The sequence below is a fragment of the Bubalus kerabau genome, chromosome 20, assembly GCF_029407905.1.
Source record: "Bubalus kerabau isolate K-KA32 ecotype Philippines breed swamp buffalo chromosome 20, PCC_UOA_SB_1v2, whole genome shotgun sequence".
Lineage (NCBI taxonomy): Eukaryota > Metazoa > Chordata > Mammalia > Artiodactyla > Bovidae > Bubalus > Bubalus kerabau.
Genome location: NC_073643.1, coordinates 8,676,258 through 8,683,910, shown reverse-complemented (window position 1 = coordinate 8,683,910; position 7,653 = coordinate 8,676,258). Strand labels below are relative to the sequence as shown.

Below are 7,653 nucleotides of genomic sequence, written 5' to 3'. Positions count from 1 at the left end.
CCTTTGTAGTTGTTTGTTTATTACAGAAGCATAGTGTTTAAATGAACGTGTTCTCCAGACTTCTAAGGAGTTGGCTTTACAACGTGGGTGAGAATACTGGACTTTGGATCTGCCAGGGCGTGGGGCAAGGGCAGGGAAAACCGTGTCCACCTGTGGGCTCTCCCTCTGGGAAAGCTAGAACACACATTAAAACAACATCTCTAGGGAACCACGAGTGAAGAGTTACAAAAGAATGTTGTGAACTAAAGGCCTTCAAATACTTCCAGAGCAGCAAATTTGGACTCAGTCACATTTCCTAGTATGGGTAACAGTCCCCCAAACAGGCTCATTCTCGTTCAGGCTGTTCAGTGACTGGGAAAGTGAAGCAAAGCTAGGGTGGTTCTGGTAAAGCTACAGGTATTCGTGTAGTTTGCAAAATTCCTGCCTCCAGACGTATGAGAATAACAAGATCTTTAGAGTCATCACGAACTCACTGGAATTTGTCCATTCTTCATTCATCTGTGTTTTGATAAAGAGCATGATTTTATCAGCATACAATCAACCACAAGGAGCAGAGCATCTAACTAGGTGGGTCTTAAAACACTTAGAAAGTGAAAGTCACTCAGAAAGAGTGTCCGACTCTTGGCGACGCCATGGACTACACAGTCCATGGAATTCTCCAGGCCAGAATACTGGAGTGGGTAGCCTTTCCCTTCTCCAGGGGTCTTCCCAACCCAGGGATCGAACCCAGGTCTCCCACATTGCAGGCAGATTCTTTACCAGCTGAGCTACCAGGGAAGGCCTAAAACACTTCACTAAGGAAAATTTATTTCACAAGAAGTCTGGGTGGTTCAGTTCCACAGGTGATAAACTGAGTGGCTCAGGAGTGTCACCAGGGACCCAGGCTCTTTCCATGTTTTCCTGCCCATCCTTCTGTTTTTGTCCTCTGGGTTGACCCTCTGGCTGCCCGGGCGCAGGAGGGCCTAGAGGAGCTACTCCACGTTCAAGGTCAGGAGGGGTGGCAGAAAGAAGATACCCCTCGTCCAAGGAAAGGAGCAGCAGCTGCGCTGTGCTGGAGCAGCTGTAAAGAGATACCCCACGTCCAAGGTAAGAGAAACCCAAGTAAGACGGTAGGTGTTGCAAGAGGGCATCAGAGGGCAGACACACTGAAACCATACTCACAGAAAACTAGTCAATCTGATCACACGGACCACAGCCTTGTCTAACTCCATGAAACTAAGCCATGCCATGTGGGGCCACCCAAGACGGGCAGGTCATGGTGGAGAGGTCTGACAGAATGTGGTCCAATGGAGAAGGGAATGGCAAACCACTTCAGTATTCTTGCCTTGAGAACCCCATGAACAGTATGAAAAGGCAAAATGATAGGATACTGAAAGAGAAACTCCCCAGATCAGTAGGTGCCCAATATGCTACTGGAGATCAGTGAAGAAATAACTCCAGAAAGAATGAAGGGATGGAGCCAAAGCAAAAACAATACCCAGCTGTGGATGTGACTGGTGATAGAAGCAAGGTCTGATGGTGTAAAGAGCAATATTGCATAGGAACCTGGAATGTCAGGTCCATGAATCAAGGCAAATTGGAAGTGGTCAAACGAGATGGCAAGACTGAATGTCGACATTCTAGGAATCAGCAAACTGAAATGGACTGGAATGGGTGAATTTAACTCAGATGACCATTATATCTACTACTGTGGGCAGGAATCCCTCAGAAGACATGGAGTAGCCATCATGGTCAACAAGAGAGTCCGAAATGCAGTACTTGGATGCAATCTCAAAAACGACAGAATAATCTCTGTTCGTTTCCAAGGCAAACCATTTAATATCACAATAATCCAAGTCTACGCCCCAACCAGTAACACTGAAGAAGCTGAAGTTGAACGGTTCTATGAAGACCTACAAGACCTTTGAGAACTACCACCCAAAAAAGATGTCCTTTTCATTATAGGGGACTGGAATGCAAAAGTAGGAAGTGAAGAAACACCCGGAGCAACAGGCAAATTTGGCCTTGGAATACGGAATGAAACAGGGCAAAGGCTAAGAGAGTTTTGCCAAGAGAACACACTGGTCATAGTAAACACCCTCTTCCAACAACACAAGAGAAGACTCTATACATGGACATCACCAGATGGTCAACACCGAAATCAAATTGATTATATTCTTTGCAGTCAAAGATGGAGAAGCTCTATACAGTCAACAAAAACAAGACCGGGAGCTGACTGGCTCAGATCATGAGCTCCTTATTGCCAAATTCAGACTGAAATTGAAGAAAGTAGGGAAAACCACTAGACCATTCAGGTATGACCTAAATCAAATCCTTATGATTATACAGTGGAAGTGAGAAATAGATTTAAGGGACTAGATCTGATAGATAGAGTGCCTGATGAACTGTGGACTGAGGTTCGTGATATTGTACAGGAGACAGGGATCAAGACCATCCCCATGGAAAAGAAATGCAAAAAAGCAAAATGGCTGTCTGGGGAGGCCTTACAAATAGCTGTGAAAAGAAGAGAAGCGAAAAGCAAAGGAGAAAAGGAAAGATACAAGCATCTGAATGCAGAATTCCAAAGAATTGCAAGGAGAGATAAGAAAGGCTTCCTCAGCGATCAATGCAAAGAAATAGAGGAAAACAACAGAATGGGAAAGACTAGGGATCTCTTCAAGAAAATTACAGATACCAAGGGAACATTTCATGCAAAGATGGGCTCGATAAAGGACAGAAATGGTATGGACCTAACAGAAGCAGAAGATATTAAGAAGAGGTGGCAAGAATACACAGAAGAACTGTACAAAAAAGATCTTTACGACCCAGATAATCATGATGGTGTGATCACTGACCTAGAGCCAGACATCCTGGAATGTGAAGTCAAGTGGGCCTTAGAAAGCATCACTACGAACAAAGCTAGTGGAGGTGATGGAATTCCAGTGGAGCTCTTTCAAATCCTGAAAGATGATGCTGTGAAAGTGCTGCGGTCAACATGCCAGCAAATTTGGAAAACTCAGCAGTGGCCACAGGACTGGAAAAGGTCACTTTTCATTCCAATCCCAAAGAAAGGCAATGCCTAGGAATGCTCAAACTACCACACAATTGCACTTATCTCACATGCTAGTGAAGTAACGCTCAAAATTCTCCAAGCCAGGCTTTAGCAATATGTGAACCGTGAACTTCCAGATGTGCAAGCTGGATTTAGAAAAGGCAGAGGAACCAGAGCTCAAATTGCCAACATCTGCTGGATCTTCGAAAAAGGAAGCGAGTTCCAGAAAAGCATCTATTTCTGCTTTATTGACTATGCCAAAGCCTTTGACTGTGTGGATCACAATAAACTGTGGAAAAGTCTTCAAGAGATGGGAATACCAGACCACCTGACCTGCCTCTTGAGAAACCTATATGCAGGTCAGGAAGCAACAGTTAGAACTGGACATGGAACAACAGACTGGTTCCAAATAGGAAGAGTACGTCAAGGCTGTATATTGTCACCCTGCTTATTTAACTTCTATGCAGAGTACATCATGAGAAACGCTGGGCTGGATGAAGCACAAGCTGGAATCAAGATTGCCAGGAGAAACAGCAATAACCTCAGATATGCAGATGACACCACCCTTACAGCAGAAAGTGAAGAGGAACTCAAAAGCCTCTTGATGAAAGCGAATGAGGAGAGTGAAAAAGTTGGCTTAAAGCTCAACATTCAGAAAACTAAGATCATGCCATCTGGTCCCATCACTTCATGGGAAATAGATGGGGAAACAGTGGAAACCGTGTCAGACCTTACTTTTGGGGGCTCCAAAATCACTGCAGATGGTGACTGCAGCCATGAAATTAAAAGACGCTTACTCCTTGGAAGGAAATTTATGACCAACCTAGATAGCATATTGAAAAGCAGAGACATTACTTTGCCAACAAAGGTCCATCTAGTCAAGGCTATGGTTTTTCCAGTGGTCGTGTATGGATGTGAGAGTTGGACTGTGAAGAAAGCTGAGCACCGAAGAATTGATGCTTTTGAACTGTGGTGTTGGAGAAGACTCTTGAGAGTCCCTTGGACTGCAAGGACATCCAACTCAGTCCATTCTAAAGGAGATCAGCCCTGGGTGTTCTTTGGAAGGAATGATGCTAAAGCTGAAACTCCAGTACTTTGGCCACCTCATGCGAAGAGTTGACTCATTGGAAAAGACCCTGATGCTGGGAGGGATTGGGGGCCAGAGGAAAAGGGGACAACAGAGGATGAGCTGGCTGGATGGCATCACCAACTCGATGGACGTTGATTCTGGGTGAACTCCGGGAGATGGTGTTGGACAGGGAGGCCTGGCGTGCTGCGATTCATGGGGTCACAAAGAGTCGAACACGACTGAGCAACTGAACTAAACTGAACTTGACCCTCTGTGGTGTAACACAGTGGTGACATCTCCAGGCGTCATCTGCTTGTACAACAATGTCCATGTTTCTCCATGGTTTTCCACAGAAGCCCCTTGGTAGACTTCACCTATTTTACTAGCAGCCATTAAATGCCTATTTCCAAATCAGTTATTAACATGGAGAACAGAATTGCTGCGACTGGCTTAAAGTTATCAAGATCCCTCCCCTTCGGTTGTGAATACCCTGTGAAGCACATAGCCTTCTGATAGCTAAACAATACTGGTTCTGTTGGCAAGAGAAAGGACCATGGGTTAGGGATCAACAGTGTCTGTCCTCCTGTTTAAGAAATTGGGGGAGGCCTGTCTAACGGACAACAGTTTAAAATAGAAAATTGTAATTATACTAAATTACAATTCTACAAATAATGTGTACCACAGGAAATTGGTTTAATAAATGGTGGGCAGTGGTATTCTTTCCCTGATACCACGCCATTTGGTTACTTGGTTTGGCGGCACCACGCCGCATGTGGGGTCTTAGTTCCCCAGCCAGAGAGGCAACCTGTGTTCTGCAGTGGAAACACGATCTCTTTAACCACTGGACTGCCACGAAGTCCCTGGCTACTTTTATTTTTAATTTTTGAAATCTGTCAGGCACTGGCAGTGCAGATAATGCCTGTTGTAGATACCACCCAGCTTTAGTAGAGCATAACGTTTTGCCATTCTTTAAGGGTCCCCGTTTAAAGAGAAAATGAAGTTATCCTTTTAAGTACCACCACCTCTAATCTTACTCTTTGCTTTTCCAAAGGTCAACACGATTTTGAATTTGTGGACATCCTTTCTGTGTTTCTTGTCTGCACTATATGTACAGATGTATCCATAGTGCGCAGCATGTGTAGTTGCTTTTTTCAGGCAATAGTATTCTGAAGTTTATCTGATACATGTAACTGGTCGGCTTATTTTTGCTACTTAGTATTTCATTGAACGTATATGCCGCGGTTCACTTACCATTTCTCTGTTGATAGAAAAATTTTAAATTCTTGATCATTTCAACCAGTATGGCACCGAATAAACATACTTGAACATTTTGTGCACATGTGTTGGGTGTGTATTTAGAAATGAAATTGTTGGGTCGGGGGTATATGCAATTTCAACATAGCTGCTGCTGCTAAGTCGCTTCAGTTGTATCCGACTCTGTGCGACCCCATAGACGGCAGCCCACCAGGATCCTCCACCCATGGGATTTTCCAGGCAAGGTACTGGAGTGGGGTGCCATTGCCTTCTCTGTTCAACATAGCTAAATACTTCCAAATGGGTCTGCAAGGTGGTGGAACCACTTGGATTATATTCTCATTGGCAATGTGCATGCTGGGTTCCTCCCTCTTGTCTCGCGTTTCATCTCAGACAATCTATTACGGCCAGTCTAGCACTGAGACAGCCTCATTTTAGTTTACATTCCCTGTGGATGTGTACACGTATGTATGCATTAAACAGTAAGTAACCCGCTAAACAAACTGCCCTTACCACCCCCACTAAATGCTATGCTCTGTATGCCTATAACATCATGCCAAACCCCCAAAACAAGGCAAAAAATACAAATACACAGAATTTATTAGTGGATCTATTTAACAAACATTTTCATGCTCAAAGGAAAACAGAGCTAGAAAATAACCCTAAACGTACCAGTGAATTACTTAGTTCTAGTGAAGTGTCTGTCTTTATAAGGAGTGTATGTTTTACCAAAGTAAGTTAAAAAATCAACACTCAATTCAACATAAATTATATAGATCAACCATACCTAAGCTATGTTATTACATAAAATATACAAACTCACCTGTTAATGTAGCTAAAATACTTAAAAGGAAGACACTGAATTCCATTAACATGGGTTTGCTCCCAGCCTGCTTGTTTTCATGAAGATTAAAAGGAGCCAGTATCAAGCACATGAAGACAGTAGTTCACAACGCCCGGCTTACTCACACCCCCAAGGGAAACAGCAGCAATCAAAATTAAGCCATAAATGAAGTCTGAGTAAGTTTATCTAGGGGTGGTAAATTTCCTGTCAGCCACCATTAGTCATACAAGTAATCCAAATTAATAGAAAAGACCACTGTAAGGTGTAACAGAATAACCACCACAACAAACACGTTCTAAGCCTTAAAAAGCCACAGCAGAAAGAAACTGAAAGTGACGTTAATGTTTCCTGAGTACAGGACAGCTGAAACCCAAACTAGAATTAGATACCCCGCTACACCAAGCCCTGGACCCAAATAGTTACAGTAACAAAAGTATTCACCAGAATACTACGAGCAACAGCTTCACACTTAGGACTTAGCAGAGCTTTATACGTGTAAAGGAGTCTGTTCTATAATCGATAAACACAGGTAAACCTCATCAGTGCTTGCTAATCCAGTCCATACGCTGCCATCTTCAGCAAACCCTAAAAATGAACTGTAGCAAGCATATTCAACCCTAAAAATGAACTGTAGCAAGCATATTCAGAGTACATAAAAACACAGGGTCAGATGTGTGCGTTACAGGATGAGGAGAAATGGGCTACATTTTCTATTTCAAGAACTTATTTCCTATGACAAAAAAGTTTTCATGAAACTGAAAACCAAACGATTTAGTAGTAAATTCAGAATCGAGTGCTTAATTGAATCAGGCCATGAAACACACACACTGCCCATCACGCTCTTCAAGTATTACATTAACCCATAAACCACTTAACAGACTAGGAGAGGAAGGAAGTCGTAACGAGGTAGTGAAAGCGAAAGTCGCTCAGTCGTGTCCAACTCTGTGACCCCATGGACTCTACAGCCCATGGAATTCTCCAGGCCAGAGTTCTGGGGTGTGTAGCCTTTTCCTTCCCCAGGAGATCTCGCCAACCCAGGGATCGAGCCCAGGTCTCCCGCATTGCAGGCGGATTCTTTACCAGCTGAGCCACCAGGGAAGCCCAGCAGACCAGAAAAGGTGCTTGGAGAAATCAAAGTATAGCTTAGAGCACCTAGCTCACACCCAGGAGAATGCATGATTCACAAACACCCTGAACTAAATCCAGTCCCAGCCACCCACACATTCAGCTACTACAAGTTATATAAAACATTCACCCAGTATCTAAAGCACAGGAGATAATGACCCAGCAATCCCACTCCTGGGCATATACCCAGAAAAAAACATAATTCAAAAAGACACAGGCACCCCAACTTTCACTGCAGCACTATTTACAACAGCAGCCCATGGGAACAACAAACACGCCCATCGACATGGACGGACAAAGCAGCTATGGTACACGTGTCCAGTGGAGCAT

The 7,653-nt window shown here is 43.8% G+C and overlaps 2 long non-coding RNA genes across 2 annotated transcripts in view; both read right to left on the bottom strand.

Moving 5' to 3' along the window:
- Positions 1-7,653, bottom strand: part of LOC129634857 (uncharacterized) — a 65,066-nt gene that overhangs the window by 7,833 nt on the left and 49,580 nt on the right. The window lies entirely within an intron of this gene.
- LOC129634858 (uncharacterized) overlaps positions 138-7,653 on the bottom strand; it is a 41,737-nt gene continuing 34,221 nt past the window's right edge. Inside the window, exon 3 of the long non-coding RNA XR_008705954.1 lies at positions 138-498. This is a non-coding gene — a long non-coding RNA (uncharacterized LOC129634858). The remainder of the gene's footprint in view (positions 499-7,653) is intronic.